At 42.1% G+C, this 25,978-nt stretch overlaps 1 protein-coding gene across 7 annotated transcripts in view; it reads right to left on the reverse strand.

Annotated features, from left to right (window-relative positions):
• SEMA5B (semaphorin 5B) overlaps positions 1-25,978 on the reverse strand; it is a 268,944-nt gene that overhangs the window by 158,936 nt on the left and 84,030 nt on the right. The gene's annotated exons all lie outside the window — the stretch shown is intronic.

Genomic DNA, 25,978 nt, shown 5'->3' on the forward strand with positions numbered 1-25,978 from the left:
GGGAATCCCCTGCACTACCTGAGCCTGATGAGAGGAGAAAAATAGAGATGTCCAAGTCAAGGAAAGTAGTTTAATGTAATAACTAAGCACATGGTGCAGCAACTGTTTTTAAACCCACCTTCCTGTCAGACAACCTACTCATAAATCCATCAGCAACAGGTCACTGCTGTGTCCCTCTGGGGTGTAAATGTAATTGAAACCTCACAGTCACTTAAGAGCTGTTGTTTTTCTATGTTTAAGAGGCTAGAGAGGTTAGACTCAACTGCACTAATAGATCAGATCAGGGCTGGCATTTATACCACCACTGTTGTAAGTCTGTGGACAAATGTTTTGCTTTTGATTTGCACCAACTTGCTGTACACACACCCAAACTGCTCAGCTGTGAGAGTCAGGGGAGATGAGCCTTTGGAAGAATATATAAAAATCAGTTAAAGTTGCTTGACATCTGTTACTTAACTATATTATGTCTCATCAGTCAGATTTGATTCCACTTCCCATTGGTGTTTTTCTTTACTCCTCTATCCTCTTTCCATTATTTTTGTCCAAAGGAGTAAAACAGATGAAATGTTAAAATTATTTAGGATTTTTAGCGGTAAGAGGAGTGTATAAGCAACACTTAGAGCCTGATTTCAGTGTAAGATAGGATATTTGGACAAATCAGATATTCCAGAGCAATTCAGCAGCTTGGAATTGCTGATTAAAGAAAGATCTGCTATTCTCTCCCTAGAATGGTGAAACACTGTTCATGCAGCTGACCTAGGTATGTTCTTTTCATATTTTTCTCTGTTCTTTCCTTTTCATATAATTTTTGAAAGTTGCCTTTTAAATTTTTTGGGGCATAATTTTGTACCAGGTGCTGCAGACTCTAATGGAACTGCAAGACTGCAGCACAGTGTAGACAAAAATGGGCCGGGTCTCATTTAGCTACGTCTGGAAGGGAAGGCAGCTGAGCTGAGACACACAGACATCAGCACAGGTGAGCCCCCAAATTCAGGCACTTCAGCACAGGCTGACTTCTGCATTACTGCTGCCTTATTGATGCAGGTTGTCTGAATGGCAAAGTTCTCAGAAGACCAGAATAAAAGAGTTCAATGTTGAGGGCAACAGGCACTGTACTGGACCTGTGCTGATGGAGTTTTCTACAGGGGACTATTTCATATTCAGAAACTGAATGAGCTTTAAAACACAAGAAAAACTCAAGCCCACAAAGTCAAGTTGATTTCTACCTGAGAAGACAAGAGCTGGAGGGTGGTGCCTGTGAGCCTGCCTGGGCAGCAAGGTCTGCCTGTCCCTGAGGGCAGAACTGGGAAATTGCTGTTACACCACGGGCCAATGTACTCCACAATTTGTAGTCCTACTCAGTTTCACTCTGCTGATAGAGTTGGATGAAAATGGATTTGCCCACCTAACAATGGCTAAATCTGCTGCAGTTCTGCAGCTTGTGCAGGCATTTCTCCAACAAATGCCTCCTTGAAATTGCAGGAGTTCAGTCTCACCACCACACTGTGTCTGTGCCTCCCGCACCTACAAAATCAGCCAGCAGTGCCTGGCACCCTGACATTGCCCAGCCAGAGAACAAGAAACACACAAACCTTATTTAGATGTTCTTTTAAATAATGTTTTACACAGCTGAGTAGAATTCTTTGGGACATTTAATCTCCCTTTGTTACCAGGAACCACCTGCTAGAATGATACAGCACAGAGTCCCAAGGCAAGTTGATGTCAGGGTTGGCAATACTCGGGTCTGAGTTGCAGGAAGGATATTTCAGGCTAGTATTGACATCCTATACATTGAGATGTTATAGCCAAGTTGTCTGTATCAATTCTGTCTTAATTCTCTCTTCGATAGGTGAGAATTAAGAAATTGCAGGAAGCGCCCCGATCTCCTACATGGTTATTATATCAAAATTGAGTGATTGCTCTGCTGACTCAAATACATGAGGAAAGAGCAAAATCACAGTCACTCAAATATAAAAAAGCAGCTAAAAGTGAAAGCAGACTGTGGTTAATTAAGTAATGAGGAAAAAAGCACACCTATTTTTCATTTGAGTTCTATGTAATTCAGATGCTCACAAGTCTTCACTGCTTCATGACAGACCATAAGAACTCATTAACAAAGCTTATTTTAATTCTGAGAAAAATTATTGTAATATTTGCCTATGGACTTGCATAAGTGGTCTACCTAATTTATCCAGTTGAAAGAAAGGACTAAACTGCATGGACTGTAAGTGATAAATGTAATGAAAATGGAGCATTTCCACTGCACTATTTAAATTTATCCTGATCCTCCCTGGCTGCACACTTGGCCAAGCCATACTGGTCCAGCTACCTTTGCTTTCATCACTGCTTTTCTCTGTAACATCAGCACCTCCCTCCTAACACCCCTGAATGCACAGCATGAACATGCTTCAGGACACCAGACAGCTCTGATGCCTGTGAGGCAGAGGAAACTCCTTTATGGCACCATGTAACTTCTCACATCTTCCCTAAGGCATGTGACATTGGATACTGCCACTGGCAGCACACTGCTGAGAGAAGGACTGCCAGTTTTATCTGCATCTGTCAAAAAGCACTGCTTAAAATATGCACCCTTAATTGTTGTGCCAGTACACTTCTGGAGTCCTGTAGGAAGGTACCACCCACAAGAATGATATGGTGTGTCAAATAACCAACATCTTGCTGAATGAAAGTTATCTTCAGGAAGGTACTAAAAAATAATGCTCAATACCAGACACAGCTACATTCACTTTTTCATCTGCATTTGTGTCATTCACGAGCAAGGGCCTGCTGCTACACAACCAAAAGACACTGGCTGTGTAACACCAGGAGAAAAGACATTGTGGAGCACATCTGGAGAAAAGACATTGTCCTATTCTGCCCTGTGTATAATATACAAAATTACAGCCAGCTTCCTAATCCAGCCTTCTCAGTGCTACTGCATCCCTTTAAAAAAACAGGAGGAAATTTTGTTTTCTTCTCTATATAAAAGGAAGAGTTTGCAGTGGTTATAGACAAAGAAAAAAAATGTTCTAACCTGGAAACTGGCTGGGTTTAGTTGTGAACATTAATCAGAAATAAATAAGAAATATCAAGGTATGCATTGCACTGTTGGCCTGGACTATGCTTCGATGTTCATTACTGCCAAACCTACTCACTGAAGTAGGAAATACCCCAAAGAGGTAGATCTCAGTGCCAGAAGAAGAAATCAAGGCAACAAGGCTAAAAAAGAAGCATAGAGAAAATGCAAGAGTTTGAAAAAACTGGTTATTAACTGCTGGGAATATGGGGAGAATGAAGCAGAGCACGCTCAGGGTATGTGAAGAAAGAGCTTCAGTGACTTCTCCTTCCTTTCCAGTCATTCAGTCCTGACAAGCAGGGACAAATTGAATAAAAATCAAAACCGCCACAGGAAAAGGGGAAACAACACTTTTTATTAGCTTTCATATCTGACATTGTGGAGGGAATCCCTGGAGAAGTGGTGCAGCGTGCGATAGCCTGGACACAAAGCTGCAGTCCGTGCCCACAGGCTGGGGGAAAGTCGTTTAGAGGCGGGACAGAGCAGGTAACCAGTTAAATGCAAAACCCAAAGATCAAACAAAGAGGCAAGTCCTAGAATCTTAAATATCAACCAGCTGCTTTATTGGGAATCAATCTTGCTCCCTTAGGAAGGAAATAAGATAATGGACAGACTTAGATTCAGTATAGAGCCCTTCCTGAATTCCGTACAGAAGGGCAGCAGTGACTCAGAATAAAAATGGCCAAACCTAGGCTGAGACAGAATAAAAGCAGACAGCACATTTCTCTACTACCACTGAAATGAATAGTTTTAATTCATGTGATCAATTTGTCTGCCTCTCAGACACAGAATTTCTCTTTAATATCACCCTCTGTTTCAAATCAGATAATTTTCCTTCTTTCTTTCCAAAAATCCAGGTTCTAGCTTTCTACTGCTTCAATCAAGCCTTGTCCCATCACTTTTCTAGGTCAAATCCTCCATAGCTCATCCTGATTTTCTCATAGCTTTCCACCCAACAGCAATATTGAACCAATGCTCCTTTGGAATTTGCCATAAAACAACACAGCAAGCAAAATAGTGAGTTCCAGGTGTCTGAAGATACATCCTTCCTCTTTCCCTCTCCTTACCTGCTTCCACACTCTCTCCTATCTGCTGGATCTCTATCACATGTCCACTTGGTCCATCTCTTTTTCAGGTTGGAGAGTCCTGGTCTGTTTTACTCATTTACAGACAGACCTGGTGATAAACTTCATTTGCTTTCTTACAATTGAGGTCAGTAATTTCCCTCCTCAAGATCAAGTCTGAAATGCAACTGAAGGCTGAAACAATACTCCCAAGCCTCCCTGATCAGGGTTTGTCCATGAGTATCCAAGACCTCACTGTACTTGATGCCCTACACACACCCCCAGTCCAGCTCAGCTCCAGGAGCAACAGCATCCACCAGAAATACTACTCAAAAATACTAATCAAAACTACTGGTATGTCCTGAAAGGGTCAAAGCAAAGATGATAAAGGGTTTATATGCTCAAGATTCTCACATATAATTCTGGCTCTCCTCACAGCAGGCACAAGTTAGGAGAGATCTCCTTCCAAGGCCTGATCTCATTAAACTGCAACAGAATTTCACTGAACATTCACTCAGTTTTCTGTGCTTTTTGCCCTTTTTGGCAGGAAAAGGTGCTTTTGATAGCTCGCCTGTTTAACAAGGAAATTCCTCAGAGGGTCTTTGCTGAGAGCATACAAAAATCCACTGACAGCTGCTGTGATGGTTGCTCATTTTTGGGTTAACACACAGTATTTAGACAGGAAGCAGTCGAGGAAAGGTACAATTTATTAAAAATGGGCTTGGTTCCAAAATTCACATTATGGTACAACACATGGCACAGACAACACACTCCCACTGCAGCTACCTGCATGGGCAGGCAACCCCAGATTCTCATGTTTGTGTGAGCCTGGTGCAGGAGCTGTACTTACACCCAGGGAGAAGAGGACCCACAGCACTTGCAGTCCTTCAGAACTAGAACATTGCCATAAATTCCTTTCTTGAAAGACACGTCCTGCTTTTCCACATGGTGCAAAGTGAAGCCAAATTTTTGCATTTCTTTTTACATCTTTAAAGCAGCTGTCAGACAGAAAGCTCTCTCTCTGGAGGACTCACATGGTCCCTCACACCACAGCATCAGTGTAATCCTAATTATCTTTACTGCATCTTTGGGAAAGATCTCCTTCAACTTACAGGAGGGAAAACTGAGTCAGAAAGTCACTCAGTGATTTTGCTTCATGCTCCCCACTGTAGAGCAGGATGATGGTCACTCTGGCTCTTACAGGATCACCCCAGCATTTATCTCTCTGAAGAGGAGTGAGATAAGTGCACATTGTCTTATCCCCTCCAGCACTGAGGTGGAGGTGGGGTTTTGCCCCCTCCACCACCAGCCTCTCCCCTTCTGCTCTTCTTCTATCCCCAGGAGCTGCACGGCTTTGCTGGGATAATTTCTTTATGTTCCAATCCATGAATCCTGTGGGGACTCATGCTGAAAGTGCTGTAAAATGCTCATCTCCCTTCTGGCAGAGGAAAGACCTGGTGTGCCCTGCCAGGCACCAGCTCAGACCAGCACAAGGTTTGTGCTCCAGACACACAGAGTCCCATTCTCCTCAAGTACCCAGCAAAGAAAACCTCTGAAGAGGGTTCACAAAGCACCTGATGTCAGTCCACACGAAACAGCAACATAACGGTCACTTCCAAAAAATGGTTGATATAAAAAAGATGAGATTTTGCCATCCACTTCAGAAATTCCCACTACCAGGTGGTGACTATTTTACTCTCTTTACAAAAGCACAGAAACTCCCACCTCCCCCGTCTCCCTGCCCGTGTCAGCAGGCTCGCTGGGATGTTTTCATGTACACCCACATTTGTCTTTCCTCACATGTTATTACAGAAACATTTTGGTTTGCTCTTTTCGTACACTACATTCCAAAGCATTTCTATCAACAGGGAGCTGTATCCCCACCATAAACTCATGTGTGCAGTCAGCTGGTAGGCAGCCATCAAATCCCACATACAGCCAGAGCCTGTTGGTAAAGACAAGGATCAGCACAAAGCAACGACACACTGCAAGGGCACAGACACACACGTGCCTCTCCTGCCCTCACTGCAAAGGCTTTTTGCCCACTTGAAGCCCCACATAAACACCTGATATGTAAAATAAAGTATCAATGAAATTTCATGAAGTTCATGCACAGGTCTCCCCCCCAGCAGCTTGGTGGTGCACATCTTGGAGTAGCTGGCTGCTGTACCAGGAGCACCATGGGCACTGGTAATTAACATTAATGTGTAGATGGAGGATCTGAGCATGGCTGACATGAAAGTCAGAGTTTCTGAGCATTTAGGAACTGAGTCCTGGCTGCTGCACTGAACACAAGAACTTCAGCAGGGGCACTGAACCATGCACAGGGGGAAGAGAAGCGGTGCTTGCCTGGAAGTGGTGGTAATTTGCATTTTTTCACAATTAGAAAATTCAGCAGTGGCTGGATGGATTTATATCTGAAGTATCAAAAAGAATATTTTTTCTGCCTCTAGAGAAAATAGCATCCCAAGCTCTAATTTTTATTAAAGCAACTGTAGAGAGCAGTCTAGAATGAAATTGCCATCTGAATCTTAATTATACCTTCACATTGAAACACTGTAGCGAATTACATGTAAGATTAAAAAAAAGGAGTGATATTAACATATAATGAGCCTCATCAATTACTATGGATCAGGAAAAGTAGCCCTCATATTATTGAAATGGTTTAATTTGCATGACTGGATGATTCAGATTCTTCTTGGCCATTCATTCAAATCTCTCCAGAAGACATAGCCACAGAGAAATGTCCCGTAGCAGTCTTGGCCTCAAATAACTAAATTAAATACACTGTTACCCTCTCATTTTGCAGCAGGGAAATTGAAGAGATCTCCTATGGTAAATCCAGGGAGGAACACACATCTTTAGCCATTACTGTGCTAACTGTATATGTATATAAAATTAGTAGGATTTTTATAGTGGAGCAGTTTGTAAAATGACTTGCATATTTAAGTTCAGCTTCTCAGGGACAGAGGCTCAGTCCCATGCTGGAAACAGGAAATATATTTTAACAGCAAAGCAAGGAATGGACTTAAAGATCGGTGTTTGCACCATTTGAAGAGGAGCCCAAAGATTAATAAAACACCCAGACAACAAATAAACTATACTCAGAACTAGGGTTCTGTGTGCACTTGGGTTTAGTAACAACTTAGCCACTGGAGACAAGTAGTTGAGAGATCTGGGAATACAATAGCACATACAGGGGAGCCACGTTGAGATGTTTACTTCATTTTTGTCAGTCTTAGATTTTCTTAGCCATCCTTGTGAGTTTTCCACAGTTATAACTGCACTGGTTTATGACAACAAACAGCTGGATGATGGGCACAAAGATACAAGTCAGGAGCTGCTTAGCAATACTTTGGACACCACATTTATCCTCTCTACTTTAATATTCGTGCTCAGCAGTTAACATTATTTCCCTGCTTTGCAAGGACATTGGGGCAATCCATTTAATACTGTTGAGCAGATTAAGATGTTGAATGAATATCGATCACTAAGCTTATTCTGACTTTAGCACCATATACATAGACCAATCTTCAAGACACTTCTGATTATCAGCACTGACCAAATATATTTAATGAAAACTAGTTTAGAAACATATTTGAGTCAGGTATCATTCATTCATTTCCAGATTCAATCAGCAAAGAAGAGGGGGAAAGTCTGTTTCCTTTTCTGCAGATTAAAGGCTGTGTCTGCTTTGAAAATTAATCACTTTCTGCTGTCATATAGTCCTCCAAGAAGCAAACTGATGGACTGGCATCAGGTTACTCACAATAAACAGATATCCACATGCCTGCAAGCTTGTAAAGATTAAGGATGGAAAAGGATTTTTTGAGGTACACAGAGATACCATCGTGAGTAATGACTTGAGGAAAACAAAGGCAAAATCTTAATTTGAAAATGCACTGTGGAACATTTATTAGAGAATGGAGCAGAGATAAACTTCCAAAGGCAGTTCTGAAAATTTCATCACTTGCAACTGGATAGAAATAAACCAGAAGTACCAGAAACATACTATCAGGTGCACTCATGTTTTGGCAGGCAGATCATTTAGGTAACTTAAAAAGCTCCTTTTCTAGCTGATATTCCAAGAAGGCCCATAGATTTTATTACAAACCCTTGGTCCACCGACGCTCTCAGTGAGCTTGGGCTGTTAGCAGGGAAGAGAAGAGAGGAAGGACCAACACGTCCTTGGGACACCAACAATTTTCAGGAGCACAACCCAGCCATGCACCATGCCCCCCCCTTCTTCTCCCAACCCCCCACCTCAGTCACTATGCACAGAAAAGAGCCTGCAGGCACTTATTGCCTTTAAAAACTACTTATCTGACTGCCTGGCCGTGTCCTGACTTTAAATCAGAGAGATGGCAGGACATTCAAAACATCCCTTGTGGTCCACAGGCATCCTTGTGTCCCCACCAAGCCGCTGGTGTCCCAGCCATGCCCTTGTTGTGGGCAGCACGATAACAAAGAATGGATAATGATTCCAATTAGGAGGTGTGAATGTCATTCCACTCCCCCTGCTCTCTTCCAGGTCACCATGAATGTGTTTGAAAACTACTGGCACAGCAATTTAACGATAATTCAGATTTAATTTGCACTCTGTCATCTCTGGTTTTTCGATAGGCTTTAATAGTTTAATTTAACAGTCTTAAACACCGTCTATATTACTGAGACATAATGTGTATTTGAGATTTGAGCAGCTGCATGGCACAAAATAATATTTCACATTTATATTGTGCCTTTCATGCCGAAGATTCTGAAAAATGCCTTGATTACTATATCCACAGAAGAATCAACTCATCCATCACTGAAATGCAGTCACTTCGAGGTTGGAAACTTCATCAGTCTTTAATAATTTAGGCAAAATAGAGCAAAATATTCCACTCTATGAGGAGGCAAGTTGAGCAGGTAAAATTAAGTTATCTAAAACTGCAGTTGGGCAGGGCTGTCTCATGTGCTCACCCTCATGACAGGAAGTTTTTTATGACTCTCAGATCTCTAATCAAAAGGCTGTACCTGCAGGAACAGTTTCCCTTACACCAGCACGGTTTATTATCGGTCAAGGGAAGGAAGGCTCTATTGTCTGCTGCCTGCCTCGGCTCTGCCTCTCCCTCTGCCACCTCCCCTCTGGGTCACTAAGTCCCAACCTGATGCCAGTCAGAACAGACTCTTGAAAACATAAAGAAACAGTGAAATGACTTTCAAAGTTCCTCACTCGGGCACTGCTGAGGCCAGATCCTTCAAGCCAGTGAGAAAGCACCCACTGATGTTACTGTGCTCTGCATCAGGCCCTAATGAAGCCCAGCCCTGCTCTGCCCTTCAGCCCCATGCCTGCTCCCATCACCAGCTGCCAAATTCCCAACTGAACAGATACCCAGGGAGAGCAACTTTCATGTCTCAGTGAGTGCTCTGTTCCATCTTTCAAAATTGCCAGAGGAGAGCTCTCTTACACACATGGATGGAAACCATCTGGTGATGAGTTTGGCTCCCACCTCCTCCAGCTGCCCCACGACCCCCTCTCTGATCAGAGCAAATCCATGGTGTTGCAGCCTTCTCCCAAGATGTCGTGTTCTCCAGGCCCTGGCAGCCATGGAAGGTGGTGCTTTCCCATTTAGTATCCCAACTCAAGCTTTGTCCCACTGGTACATTTTTGTGACAGTGATCCAGGGACCAAATAAAGCATGAGTGAAGTGAGTGGGTGGAGAACAAATGTGTCAAGCTTAATAAAGATTGTCTCTATTTCCAAGAGCATTATCATCCATGTTCACAATTTATTAAAAGGTTTTCATTTATGAAGCCTTTAAAGCCCAGTTTAATAACGTGCAACCATTACTTGAGTCACAAAATTTGCTTTTTATTATATTGTGTAAATGAAGTACTGTAGCATTTAATGTAAATTATGTTTTCCTCTTCCTCTTTTATCAATGTTTTTAAAACCATTATGATCAAGTTCTTCTCAACCTCCCCTAAAAATGCACTGCACAATATCTGTGGACCCAAAGTAACACTGGTCCTGGGAATTGAGTGCAGCAATAAAAGAACAAGGATAATAAACCAGCCTTTCCTGTGTGCTGGCTGCCTCTGAGGTTTCTAACTGGATTGCTCAGACCACTCTCTCTCCCTAGGGAGAGGCTTGAGGTACCCTTATATTATAGGACACATAAAAAGGAATCTGTTATTATTAATACACTCTCTCCAGGAGGCTTTTTTTTTTTAATCAGAATATAAATTCATGATGGAATTTATGTATCTGCAGACTGAGGACACAGCACTGTTGATGGGGTGGCCTGGAGTTATGGGTGAAGGCATGGTAACAAGCCAGTAGCAAGATTCTGCAGCTGGGGACTTCTCGAGAGTCACAGCCATTTCGGGCCAGTGAGAAAGACATTTGCCATTTAGGACTTCCCAGGGGCTGTGCCTTACTGAGCTACCAGGACAGCAGCAGGGGCAGCCACCTGCCTGCCAAGATGGCACAGAAATGCTTCTCAACCCCAAATCTAGTGTGAGCCCTCCCAGCACGTACGGGCACATCCTGAAACCAAATTATGCCTCTGCAGCCCCAGTGGGACTTACGGCAGCACGTCTCATGTCCTTCATGAGGCCAGTCTTTCATGGAGACAAAAGGAAAACATTAAAAAACTTGGAGTAAAACCAGAAGGAAAAATAAAACAGGAAGAAAATTAAACACTGGAAATCGGTCAAAACTGCAAAGCTGAGAGATGTGGATCCAAAATTTGGAGCAATTCTAATCAGGGGTTTGGTTGTGGCTCATCTGTAATTGAAATGAAGTAAAAATCTGCCTGAGACAGTCAACAATCTCAGCTGTTTCCGAGATCTGGCTTTCATTAATTTCATTAACATCTAAAATGCATTCTTGTTGCTTGTTCTTATGCTGAAGAGTAAGCGAAAGAACAACACACCAGGAACCAGTTTATCTTTGTCTTTGCAGAGGAGCAGATGCAGTATCAGTCTCAGGGGCACGCAGACCCCTTGCATGGAAAATGACAGCAAAGAGTTGTGCAAGTGTGGAAATCTTTAGCCTGAAAAATAAATAAATTGGAACTAGTATTTCCATCAGTCCCTCACACACTTTGGGGAGCTGCACCGACATTATTATTATTATTAATCAGTGTGACAATCTCAGGCTACACTTTGCCAGTCTTGTTCCAGAGAAACAGTCAAAAATTCAGAACTTGTATGGAGTCCTCCCAAAAACCTGCGCTTTGTGAAGCCAGATCTGGGGATCCTGCAGAAGGCTCACACCCTTCCTGATTCTCATAGAAGGTTAAATATCACGGACCACGGTCCTGGGCAGAGGGATGGATTAAACATGCTCTAGTTGGGCATGTGTAAATGGCATTTCCAGGGTAAAATGGCATTTCCACCCTTCCCTTCAATTCAGATATATAAGAACAGGGTGAAAATGGGAACTGGGAGGCTGGCTCCTCATGCCTCTGAAACAAAGCTGCAGCAGCTGATGAGATTAATTTCCCGTGTGCTCCCCACTGCTGTGCAGGGGTTAATACCCCAGCCCGTGTGGTGGCAGGGGCAGTGCGTGTCTGCAGGCCTGGCAATCACGGGGAGGGCTGTGCCCACCCAGTGAGGGCTGTGCCCACCTGCCAGCCCCACGAGAGCCTTGCACTCCCAGAAGACAAATGCAGCAGTGCTCCAGGGCACACACGGCTGCTTGGGAGGGCAAGGAAGCCACTTTCAGCCTAGGTGGGATATCAGGACACAGAAAACCTGGACAAACTTTTAGTCAAATTTCCCTTGATCTAAACCATTTTGCCAGACTCCATCTCTCCTCTAGTGTGAGGCAAGTCACCAACAGGGCGACTAGAGGGTGCTACAACATATATGGGCCTCAGATTCCATCCCATGGCACTTAGAAATTCACAGCATAAATTAACTGTTCGGCTCTGTGATGATGCTGATTTGCTTCACTTGGCATAAGCAGATATTTTGCTACAAGAGAGATGATACTTTCTGAGACCTGTCATCTTTGGGTTTTCAAATCCACTGGCATGTTTAATAGCAAAAAATATGAAAGGCAAAAATAGTCTTGTACAGATAAAGACCTCTGTGTCACAAATGACAATTCTGTTTAATTAAGCCAACTCACATATATTATATTCCACCCATAAAACTTAATATCAGCTAAAAATTCCCATCAAATGCAAATTTTCTTTAGTGATTTATTTATGCAATTGTGAGACAGAGAAAGCAGACAAAGCAGTGGGAGCTGCAGGCTGAAGTAAACAATACTGTCAGAATATGCAAAACAAGGGAAGAACACAAAAAAAAGAGAGGGAGAAGGAAGGGACAAACATTCTCTGGCTGGAAAGTTATTGAGTGTTTGGAGCCAAAGGGGAGTGGAAAGCTTGGAAAGGAATTTCTACATGTAACCTACAGACTCTACCCTATTTCCACACCCACCATCTCTCCCATTTAACTAACAAATGAAAAACCTTTTTGGGGGTAGACATAGGGTTAGATTTGTGGTTTTAAAGGTCATTGCCTAAAACCAGCCCCGCAGCAGGCAGAAAGGAGCTTTGCAGTTGGTCGGCTTCGCCGTATCCCACACTTTGAGGAGCGCTGGCAGTGAGGTAATCCCTTAGGAATGTGTGTGCGGTTGGATGGCTGTGAAAAGAGAGCGGTCAGCTACCAAAGCTCTGTGCTGAATATTCACGTCACACACACACAATCATTTTTCTTGTTAAGTATTGAGAAGAATGGGAACATTATAAATGCAGTATCTTCTCTGGTTACAAGTTTAGCTGCTTTAAAAAGATCTCATTCCCTGCTCCTCCACTCCACCAGCTGTGCTCCACCGCCATTCCCAAACCAAATCTGCACACACTGAACTTTATAAGACATAAAGAAATCGGGGGAAAAATTAAATACAACTGAACTAAAGCCAAACAGTAAGAAGTGTAAAAGGTGATGATGCAGAAAATTGTTAAAGGCATTTCAAGGTCATTTGTCTATCTAAAAATGACTCTTTATTGAACATATGGGGTTCCATGCCACATGACTGGGTTATATCCATATCCATATTCAAGGCAAGTGCTTTCCTGTCTACATGTTGAGGAGCCATTTTAGCCAACAACAGATGAGTTTGCTTTAATAGTGCAGAGTAGTATTGACAGTGGTGGCTGTTGATGATATCTTTATTTGCTACAGGCACTTTGCAATTTGTTGCAGGGAGACAGAGAAAGTGTTGATCAGGCATCCCAACCCAAAATCAAGAACAACAAGGAAAGTTTCCCACTTATTTTAGTGAGTTTTTTATCAAAGCCTAAGCAGGAAAAAATGCAATATAATGCTTTCAGTCACTTTTCTGATCATTTGCCAATAAGGCTAGACAGATAATCTTCCCTTTTATATTTTCTTTTTTTTCCCTTCCTTTCTTCCTGTTTCAAATGGGCCTGCATTGGCATTTATCTGTCCATTTTCATATGTACTTGGTCACCCTCTGCTTAATTCAGGGGGCTAGACCTCACAGTTTGCCTGCACAGAAGCAAGATAACAGCTCCTCACAGAAGTAATTTTCAAATTAATGGTATCTACAAAAAAGTGAGAATTAGACTAATCACATGCCTCATTTGAAAAGAATATTTTTTCTGTTTTCTAAAAAAAGTTCCAGATACATGAACTCACAGGACTAGATTAAGTTTCTAGGTCAGTAAACTCCTGATTATGAGATGATTAGCTTGAATGGCACATTTAAATCCCAATCTCTTTTCTTGCAGGAAACAAACAGTTTAAGCATGCAATTCTTGACCTACTCTAGTACCTTTAAACTTACTATTTAACAAAACAAAAGAAAGAAGGGTGGTGAAAAGTTGCCAATCCACTTCAAAGCTTCTTCTATATTTGTGGGTAAGCTAAGTCCAAAAAGGATTAATGAGTGTACTCAGATGAAAACTCACTGGGAACAAACTTTCTAGAGCTAGCATCAAACAGATGCTCTGTACCAGGGGCCAGAATGCAAATTTACTTCAAATGTATTACAAATGTTAGCCTTGAACTTCTAAGCATGCACACAGAAATGTCTTTACAGCTGTAACTGATTTCAGCACAGAGGTCTTCAACAACGTGGCACTGGGGAAGGTGCTGGATGGTGTCTGGCACTGTTTATTTCCAGCTGAGGATTGCCCCACAGTGTAACTCCTCTCCCTCAGGAGACACTAACTCTCCACAGACACTAACTGACCAAGCCTTAAAATCCAGCTGTTTCCATTAGCTCAAAGCCCTCAGCTTTACCAGTGGGAAAACTGAGATACAGCGATCCCAAGGGATCCTAAGGTACAATTCCCTTGTCTGCTGAGGAATTGAAGTCCCCTTAGAGACCACATCTTAACACTATCCCCAGGCATTTCACAACAGGGTGTGAAATGCCCACTTCATACAAGGAGGACCACTTTTTCACTCTCCATTAATGAAGTTCATTAACTCACACAGACAAAAGGTGCTTTCTATCTCTTACCACCATGACTACAGCAAAGTCTGCTCATGATTCACTTACAGAATGGTTGTCCCCACTGCAATTTCTGCAAATAGTGCATCTCCCATGCAACATATCCAGGAAGCTGATTGTCTGCATGAAATTGTTTCCATAATTTTGAAACTGTCCCAGTTCCACATGTTTGGAAGGAGAGAACCAGGGGCAATGGTTAAAAAAATTACACTACTAAAAAGCTATTTTCCTTTCAACTATTGTATCAAGTTCATTAATACCTTCTGCTATTGGTGAAATGATCTCCCATTAACATTTCAATTTATTGTTGCTGCTCCATTAATGAGACCACAAGAAATGGAAACGAGGCCTATAAATATGCCGAGAGTTAAAGTCACGAATCGTAACAGCGTGCGCACTTTATGAGGAATGTTTTGGTACCACTGGCCTTCAAAACACCACGGAAGGATGGCTCTGCCTCATGAGCATCTGGCTTAACAAACAACACCCCAAAAGGTCCAAACTGAAAACCACAATTCCTGAAACTACAGGTTAAAGTATCAGCAGAGTCAAATCAGTCTTAACCCCAGCTGCTGAGCTCCATGTGGTTCATTGTCAAAATGCTTTCTCAGCGAAGGTCACTGGGACTGTTAAACTTCAACAAGCAAATTCTGCAGGAGGAAGGACTTGTATCCATGCCCTTTGTTTAAAAAAACCCTTTATTTCATGTTAAATATCTGCTTACTGGCACCACATCCAGGACTGGGGGATATTGATCTCTTGATAGTGCATTACATCTTCCAGGAAAAAGGAGAGGCTACAAATAGAGAATTCCAGTCTTGGGAACCACATTAGGATTCATTTGAGAAATAAATTTATTGCCAGGTAGCCTTTTAGATCCATCAGCCTCCCACAGTTCCTCTGTTGATATTTTCTCCAACAAACAGTGAATATCCTCCATGGGTCAAGAAACATCCTTATGCAAATGGCATTACTGCAACTTGCATTTTCAATTATTGATATTCCACTTCCCATCTTACAAATGTTTTCAGAAAAGGAGGAAAGCAGAAGCTCATTCCCCTGGGAACAAAACCACCAAATGTGATACCTTACTGAGTTAGGAAAGGGATGTCATATCATGCTAGCAACATTTCTGTTTCTGCATTTCATTTCTCTCTACTGATTAAAAATTACCAATTCTACCCCATTTTTTCAGCATAGCTGACAGCACTAGGCTTATGCTAAATGAAATGCATAGCACTATCATTAGCACTATCATCTTGGAAGGAACAAACTTATAATTACTACATTATTTTTCCCGATTTATTTTCCAGGAATCTCAGATTTCATGACAGGGACTGGCTTTGCTCGGAGGTCCTGCAGTGTCAGTGAGAAGAGAACACTGCAGTCCATGCTGCTTTTAAGCATTAACAGCAGAAATGGTCTAAATAACCCAGTTTGCCACGGCAGCAACAGTAGGTTTGGAAAAAACCCCAGACAGCTTCAGTAAGATGAAATAAAACAAAAACACAAAAAGCAAACTATTTAATGAGAGCACAGGCTATTTCAATAAATCTAGTTATTTGATAAGCAGACTGCCACTGTCAGCCTTTTATCATCTGTGAAAATGCATGATGGATCTTTTCTATTTGCTTACAATTTCAGACCTTCCCCCTCTGATCAACATCAGCATTTTGCTCCTGTGCCTCTAAGAACATGGATTGCTAGCAACCAGCCAGATTCCACCTTTCAGGAAGACTGACAACACAGGCATGGCTCAGTACTATGTACATATGGCACACAGACTGGGTAGTTCAAGGCTGTTAAATGTTCAACCTCTTCTGAGTTTGCCTAAAGGGAATGAAAACGGCTCCTGCTGAGAGTGTATGCACCTAAAGCTGTAACAAACATTTAATTTTAGCTTCTCTGAAACAGAATTAGTCTGTGCATTCTGCACTACCAGTTCCTACTGCTGCTGGTCAGACGAAGTGGCTTTGGTGGGTTATTAATTCCCATACTAATGGTCAGCCTCCCCCACAATGCTGAAATATAGGGTCCTGAGTGTGCTTCGGTCTTACTTTCCCACACTTCTTTCAATTCTTCCACAATAAGCAGATAAGGTCATTATTCGGATGAAAAGGACTTCAGGCCAACACAGGCTCACAATACTTTATCTAGCTTTGTGATTCAACTACACATTTTACCTTCTATGTAAAATAAAACTTGCTCGAAGAAAAAAAAAAAGCTAGAAAATAATTTTAAATGTACAGCAAGTTCCAGGGAAACTGCTGAAACAGCTACATCCTGTATGCACTGTTTGTTTGTGCTGAACCAGTTAGCAGGAGAGAAAGGCTCAGATAGGATTTTTAAACTAGGTTGGTGAAAAATGTTTCACTCTCCAACAGAGTTGATTTGAAAGGATTATTTCTCTGCTACAGCCTGAGAGAGCAATGCTGCCACATGTCATGAATCTAAAATGCTTTATCTAAATCATAAGGTACCGCCTGAAATCATGTGTACTTTACATACCATGCAGCCTCTTTCTGTCCTTTTCCTGAAGTTTAGGTATAAAGCTCAGAGGTACTACTGAAACGACCCCAGAAAACTCTATGGAGACTGAAACTGCTTTAACTGGAGCAAAGCAGAAGTAACTCCATCAAAGTCAGCTCTTTAGTACTGACGTTTATCTCATTTATGCTGGCTAAGGATCCAACTCTACTATCTACAGATTGAAAGATGCTAAAAAAAGGACTATTTCTATATGCTCTACCAAATATAAAATATGTGAGTGAAACGTAGGCAGAGATTCATCTCACCCTACTTTATTCACCTGGCTAAGCTAGGCTGCAAGGCCTTGGTTCGTCAGCAGGAGGAGATCAGCAGTCCCAAAGGTCACCTCTTGTCACCCATGGGAAGGCCCTTCTGGTGAGTCACCCTCTGGAGAGGCTCATCTCCTTCCTCCATTACACAACAAAACTGGGTTATGACAGACTGTCCCAATCAATTGTAACAGAACAATCGGATAGCTACATGAAATACTGATCCTCCCCTTTTTCTCCCCCATTATTTTTGTGTCAGCATAAATCCACTGATTTCTGCAAGGTTATTCACACTCAAATCCATCCAGCCATAATACTGTCCATAAAGCCATGTTCACTTGGGCTGAAAGCTGCTGAGGACATTGATTTCAGTTGTCCTAACTTCTCGAAAAGGTGCCCAAAATGCAAGAGACTCAGAGATCATCCTTTATATAAGGCTTTTCATTACTTTCATCCAGGTTTTACCTCAACAAGAAGTTTGGTTTGACACCAGACAACTCTACCACAAAACCACTGAGAAATATAAAATACTGTAACAGCCCCTCGCCACAGGATGAATTGTCCTGCATGTGAAGCATTCACATCCAGATATTGTTCACACTTCACTGCATCACTTACAGTGAATTTTGCTGAAGTTTTTGAGAGTTAATAAGCTGCCTGCTTCTCTTTCAATGTTCAACAGTGTCAAGTCGGTATAGAGAGAGGTACAGAAACAGTACCCGATCTAAAGCTAGAAACTAAAGAGCTTATTTCCCCTCATCTGGTGAAGAATCCAGTAAGCCTCTTAGGCATGTAGTTGAAACCATGGTAAGGACAGTATAACCTCTCCTAGAACTGAAGGATCAGGAATAAAGTAAGAAACAAGAAGTAAACGAGTTGCTAGAGTATGCTTGGGGAGAGCTTTAATCAAAGGTGCTGGGTAATAATTGGGAAGGTCCTTCAGCAGACACTGCAGCACTCACTTCATACAGGGAATGGCCTGGGACTGTGCCCAGTCTGGACTCACTTGGGGCTGATTCCACCTTTGAGCACCTCTCTCTTCCCCATCTGCAAAATGGTGATAACTCCTTATGAATAAAAATCAGTATATGGGAGCTAAGCCTTATCCTTCATGTCTTCAGGCAGGCAGCACCCTGGAGAAATCAGTGTGGGATTTTCCAGGCGAAAGGTTAGAGGGCAGAGCCCAAAGCTGTGGGACAAAGCCTGCAAAAGGAGGAAGGGGTGACCCAAGTACCATGCCCATCACATATCTCCTGAGTGGTGCAAAGTATTTCCCAAGTTTGTTGCTGCAAAGCAAAGCTGAGAGATATTGCTCCTCTACAAACACAGACATTTCATCAGAGGACATCAAAACAAGTTTTGCCTTTGTTTTGCCCTTCATAACTTAAAAAGGCATCTCCCGAATAAACAAATTCCTTTCTTGTTTCATTGTCTCCAAACATGCTGCTTCACCTGGAGCCAGCCTCTGTGGCAGCTACCATTTTGCTCCAGTATGGTAAACGTCCTTTCTTCCCTCTCCCCTCCTCTCCCCTTTTCTACCTGAGGAATTCAGCTGCTTGCAGAAAAACTTGAGCGTAATGGAATAAAATGTTGGCTTCTATGGCACAGAAATAAGAACTGAAAAAAAAGTGAAACCTTATGCTTTGTCCCCAGTGGCTCAGGGACTTGGAGCCAAATCAAGGCCATGAAAACAGAATATTGCTCTTTGTTTACTAAAAATAAATAAATAAATGGCTACTCACTCCTGCCCTTCGGGATATGTTTTCTAAGGAGGAAGAAATTCCCTGTGGAGTTTATTATGTGTAGAAGGGATATGTGCCTCCCAGGGAAAAGCAGTGGGGGTAGTTTTTCCCTTAGTGATTTCTTTCCCGCCTTTATATTGCTTTTTTATTAATTTTTGCAAGTCTCACTCCCCTCCCTTCTGCAATAAGCAAAGCCACACAAAGGAACATGCAGGTAATTCAGCCACTCAAAACTACAGCATCTCCTTTCCTATATAAACAATCAGTGTGTGGCCTGGGTTTCATTTGCAACTGTAAATGAAACAGGCCTACAACTGTGTTCATAATCCTCCTTAATTGAATTTCTGTGACAAAACCCAGACAAAATTATTACCCTCAAGTTAACAGTTTGTGCGAAGTAGCCAAGGGTTCCTGGGAAGCTTTAAAACAAATGCAGGACAAAACTGGATCCCACAAAGCAGCTATTTGGTGTTGGTACCATTTGTCTGAAGCGGGGGAGCTTTCCCTGGAGGAACAAGGTCATTTTGATACGAAGGACAGGCCAGGAATTCAACTCAGGCCAAAAGAAAAAGTGAGAATTAAATAAGCAATTTCTGATTGGCATTGAATCGCTAAAATGGGTGATTTGGTGCTGGGAGCAGGACAAAAAAAAGCCCAAACCAAGTGTTTCAAAATGTTTTAGCAGCTCAAAAGCAAGTGGAGAAAAATTAATGAACATTTATGTAAATATTTTTGGACATACATTACACTGGCATGATTTTGTGCAAAATACCACTATAAAGTAGGACTAAAGTATAATTCATAATTTTCTCTTTTTTAGGTGAAAAGAGGAAGCCATTACTGTGGGAAGGACAGAGCAGCAATCTGCATGTGCCATTGCTTACTTCTGAAGATGCTTCAGCTCCACAAAGCTCTGAGCTCTTGAGTAAACGAGCCTGGATGTAAACCAGCACATGCTGTTCACACCACAGCTACTGGAAGGAGGTATTGGGCTGTCCTGGCTCTTTGAAGGACAGCATCATTCACAACTTGGTGTGGCTCATGGGACAGTTTCACAAATCCAGAAGGACTTTAAGCAACTGTTAGGTTTGTGTTGAAGTTCACACCCCACTGAAAGGGTATCTCCTTTAAAGTTTGCATGTAATAATTTCCTTCAACTAGATCATCAGTTCTGTGGTAAACATGCAGAGACTTAGTAATGATGTCAGACTGCTGGTAAAATATCTAAACTTACTTTTAAAATGTGAGAACCACTGCTAAATGAAAGCAGTGATGCAAAAAGGGCACTGTCCAGCAGGGCACTCCCACAGTTTGCAGAAGAAAAGAATTAAAGCCTTTCCTGTTACCCAAATTTAGTGTTTGTTTTTCTTTAGATGATACAGATGTTTTCTTGACAAATTGGGCAAAGTTGATGGGAACAGAGATGTCTGTTTGCAACAGCTAATTTTGTGTGTCATTGCCATGTACTTGGATAAACATTCAATATTTTACCCCAAAGTACTGTGTTTAAGTCATTTCTGTATCAACTGGTAACTAAAGCAAACTAGCAGAGTTATTAAGGATCAAAGCAGGCTCTCTATGCTTCAGTTTACAGAGTTGATCAGAGCAGGGCAAACCGTCATCCCGAGGCAGTGCCTGCCTGGATTACTGCCCCACATGCTCGTAGAACTTAATATCTTTTTCATTTTAAGCAGAAGGCAAGGCTACAAGGGAATGGGGAAGGCTGAGGTAATGGAAATAGAAATCCTGCAACTCCTCAGTATGGGCCCATGTCTTGTGTGTTACCCAGCCCTCTTTGCAGGCAGAGCTGATGGAAATTTAGGGGTAGAGGAGGCTGGCGGGGCCTCATGTTAAAATTTCCTCCAAGTAAAATATTGCTATAGGTGATTAAATGTGCATTCCTGTTCAGAGACAGGCAGGCAGAGACCAGAACTCATTTCCACAGACCTCTGTGCCACTGCAGGATAGTGGGTCTCTGTCCGACCCTCACTTGTAAGGCACAGCTGACATAATGAGGGACCTCAGAAGAGTTTCCAGGAGATATGTCCACTCCCGGAGATCCAGAGGGGTAACAATCAGGTCCTACTGCTTTCTTCAGTGCCTCTGCTGTGCCAAACGTTTCAGCAGTTGCATTAATACCTGGCTTTGAGAGATCGCTCATTAGCCCTTGGGTCCTGTGCCACTTTAAGCAACCTTTTCAGAACAACTTTTTTACAGTTTGTGTGCTCTGTTTTTCCTCAGGCCACAAGTTAAACACACTGAACAACACTGGAGTAAGAAATAAACACTGAGTCAGAAACAAAAAGATGCATACATACATGCCCAATATACTCCCCCCACACACACATACACAATCAGGGCCAGAGATCAATGTTTTCAGGAAAAGGCATGAGGGAACAAATTATCACAGTGCTTTGTCAGTGGCGGCAAAGGAAAGAAAAAGGAACATTCAGAAGGGTGATGAAATGTTGCAAGAAAAAGCAATATATTTTTATGTACTTGTAAAATCCATTGGCAATGACTTTTCTGGTTAATTGGTTCCATCTTATTAAGCTAAAAATGTATTTGTAAAATCCAGACATATTCAAGCATAAGTCCAATTTCTTCACCAAAAGCCAATACACCATTTCAAAAAAGAAAATTCAGCAATACAAACCATTTTCCATTAGCGTGAAATCACAGCATTCATACTGGGAAGAGAAATGGATAGAGTGCTTTACTTCCCTAAAATGCACTTTGGAGAAATCACGTAACTCATTTACCCAAAAACTGCTGTCCTCCTTCTCCCTGGCCCTGTGAAAATGGATTAATATTTTGGCCCAATTATGCAGTGATTTATAAACTAACATTCTGCTATCTTTCCTTGCACTTGTCATGTTTGACTTCTTCCCCTTTATTAAACCACTCTTCTTCCCATTAAATAGTCCCTCTGTCTCACTTGCCAAAGAACTGCCAATGGGCCCCTGATTTTACAGAAGAATAGACTCAGCTTTACCAATGGAAAAAGGCCTTTAATGTACCATGGACACAGCACAGTGAAGCATGGAAATTTGCCTGTGTTAATGATGCTACTTCACAATGATCAGAAAAGCAAAAATCTCTAATTGCTAAATGACACCCAGTCCTTCTGCAGCCTGTTGAATTAAAACTCAGTGGGAGCAAAACCCAACATCCTTTAGGAGATGAGCTAAAAGCGGTTGCAGTTTTTCTTTTCTTTACCCTCAAATTTCTGATTGGCATTGAATCACTAAAATGGGTGATTTGGTGCTAGAGCAGGACAAAAAAAGCCCAAACCAAGTGTTTCAAAATGTTTTAGCAGCTCAAAAGCAAGTGGAGAAAAATTAATGAACATTTATGTAAATATTTTTGGACATACATTACACTGGCATGATTTTGTGCAAAATAAAGTAGGACTAAAGTATAATTCATAATTTTCTCTTTTTTAGGTGAAAAGAGGAAGCCATTACTGTGGGAAGGACAGAGCAGCAATCTGCATGTGCCGTTGCTTACTTCTGAAGATGCTCCAGCTCCACAAAGCTCTGAGCTCTTGAGTGCTAAATTAACCCCAAGAAATGTCTTCAGCCACAGTTCTCAACAGAAAGCTTCTTAGACCTGGGTTCCCTGGGTTGCTGGCTGGGCAAAGCACTGATTGCTTTGGCCAGTCAAAGAGTCATTGCTCCAAAAGTCAATCTTCAAATACAGTACATTAAGCTACTCCTCGGAGAAACTCTGCTCTCATGTTTGGCCAAACACAACAGGCAGACCAGCACCAGCTTTGATGACATTATTTGGAGTGCACAGAAGGGAACCAGAGATCATATGGTGCATGTTTGGTAATCCTTTGGCACCATTGAAAGGTTGGAGAATAGACTCAAACACAGGTTTATGAAAAAAAGATGAACAATATTTACAATATTGCTCAAATAAGTTTCCAGGGACAGAGGGAGTGATTTGTCATCTAGCCGCATTTCTGTAGATTTTGTAGCTGTCTGATTGGCACACTCCACATGTTCCTTATCCAAAACTTTCTGGTACAACTGTGCAAAACAGGAGCAGGACTTGAATTCAAGAGTGGCTGAAAATATAGGACCAAGCCATTTCAATTTCATCTCCATCTCATTTCACAGACTCACACAGAATCACAGAATCATTTAAGTTGAAAAAGACCTCTGAGATCATCAAGTCCAACCTTTTGACTGACCTCCAACTTGTCAACCAGACTACAGCACTGAGGGCCACATCCAGTCATTTCTTGAAGACCTACAGAGATGGTGACTCCACCATCTCCATGGGCATCCCCTTCCAATGCAATCATTGTCCAGGCATTTTTCAATCCACGATGTTCATTACCTAATAAACCCTGAGCTAAGACCCTCTCCCCATTAGAGACAGCTTTTACTGTACAGTGCTTAGGGTGTTGTTGGGGATGGAAGGGGTGGGGAAGTAAGATTATTTACTGTAGAGCTCTACACTTGATCCTCCTGTGCTTACCACAGGAAAAGTTTGTCAATGAAGGTTGAAAATAAGCACCTGAAGACTCTCAAAATACCTGTTTATTCAATCTGGAGTAGCACTCAAGGGGAGCACTAAAATCTTCAAGACAAATGCCACACACCACATATTAAAAGTTCCCCAAAATGTTATATCATTAAGTCTTTTTTACTAACATGGCTGCTTCAACTAAAAGACCTGTTTTAAATATCCCACAAGATGGGTGTTTCAATAGCTGGCTCACTGTTTGATTTGCAGAAAATGCATCTATAGCACTAGCAATCAGACCTTGGGAGAGACAGAAGCAAAGGAGCAGTGATGTGCCTTAAACACCAAATGATTTACTATAATTTTAAATAGCAACACTTTCTGAATGAAGAGTTTTGATATCTTTCATCTTGTGTTTGGCAGACTTTGTCAAGTTGAGGCCATAATACTTATAAGCAATTTATCAGCAAAACCATGGTTGATTCTACAGAGGCCTGACATTTGAGACCTGCCCAGGCAATCCCACTGTGAAGAAAAGGGACCAAGGAAAGACTCCCAGATCTGGCCCAGCAGAAGTGCTTCTCTGACACATGTCACAGCTGAGACAGCTGTGATACACAGAGTATCACCATACCATTTTAGAGAGCTTTAAGCATTCACCGAAACAGAGTAACACCATATCACTTCAGAAGGCTGCAAGCATCTTCTTCTTGTTCTTTAGCCCAGCCTTTTATACCCCTCAGGTTCATGCATGGCACCTCTGTGCCCTCTGTTCCCTTTGGTGGTTGGTCAGTGCCCCTGGGCACCCCACAGCTCATTGCTGTCGGTGCTGCTCACCTGCTGCTCACAGCTGTACCCACTGGGGATGAGGCTCACCACAGCCCCACTCCCAATCACCACAAACTGTACGTACACTTCTCCAGTGGGGCATTCAATCTCCCAGCCAGACCTTTTCAAAGCTGCTTGGCAGTGTGCAAAAGGCATGTTGTCTTCCAGGGGATGAATGCAAAACAAACCTCACCCCTGGGACAAAATTCACACCCCTGGCAGAACTAGCAGAGATGCTCTTTCAGATGGGCCAGGGCAGGAAACCAGAACAGCTCTCACTGCTAGCAATGAACAGCCATCCTGCCAGCAGAGCACAGTACCATGCCCACCCTTGGGGCTGCAGAAGCCCTGCAAGCAAAGCCAGAGGAGGGACTGAGCAGGTTCACAGGCCACAGCCACCTTTTACTGTGGGCAGGGACATCCCTGTGCTGCAAAGCCTTGGGCCCCTCAGTGATCCCATCAAGAGAGGCTGCAGACCATCCTTCCTCTGCCCTTATCTAAAGCAACAGCAACACAATGAAAAGCCATGTGAGCAGGAAGGCTGGAGGAACTCACACTGCAAAGTTTCTTTCTTGGGGTTTCTCTTGATATCAAACTGCTCCTGTGAACAGTACTGCTTATCTATGGGGTTGCCAACACCTGGAGATGGTGCAAGATGCTTATCATAGCAACTTCAGTATTATCCATGATTGTCCCTCTAGATTTTTTTAAGATGAGTGCACAGGCAAAATCAATCGTTATATCCATTAATTTTAAAGTAGTGATACCTCTTTTGCTTGCTACTTGCCAGGCAAGTATAGCCACCAAGGTGTGCAGCTATTAAATGCCAACCACAGTTCCTATCACTCTTTTTTGTTCTTCATCTTCCTTTCATTATGCATTTTCCTCAAGATCTTTCTTTCTTGATCTTCTTAAGGAAAATGGCCTCCTTTATTGATTAAATTACAAATTCCAATGCCGGATGATTGAGTTATATAATAACACCTGATGAAAGACAATTGAAATAAATGGAAAAATTAGCACTCTCTTTATTACAAAAGGTTTGGATGTTGAGTGCCTGACTGAATTAAATGGAGATTGAGCAGATCAGAGAGAATTGATTAGGAAAAACAATGCAGAATTCAGAAAAGAGATACCAAAATTAGCACTTTACTAATTCACCTTTGAAAAAGATGGAAAAAATTGAGAAGGAGAAGGAAACTGTATCCTTTTCATGCATTCACAACCAGGAATTGCCCAAAAGCAATCTCTGTGATTGCTTATATCAATGTGAGATATCTCTGTGATAAGACTTTTAGGATACTGAACTCTGACATCAAGTTACCAAAGGCCAACAAATACATGACCAGGTCAGCAGCCTCTAGGGTTCATTTGTTCAGTTTCTATTAGGCCTTTTTAATTAGCATCACAAGCAAAGTTCTGTGCCTGGGAACCAATGGCATGCCAGCTTTTGGTAAGGTATCATTGCACTTTATTCACTACTCACTGCTAATGAGATATTTTTTTGTCTG

The sequence above is a fragment of the Camarhynchus parvulus genome, chromosome 7 (assembly GCF_901933205.1).
Source record: "Camarhynchus parvulus chromosome 7, STF_HiC, whole genome shotgun sequence".
Taxonomy (NCBI): Eukaryota; Metazoa; Chordata; class Aves; order Passeriformes; family Thraupidae; genus Camarhynchus; species Camarhynchus parvulus.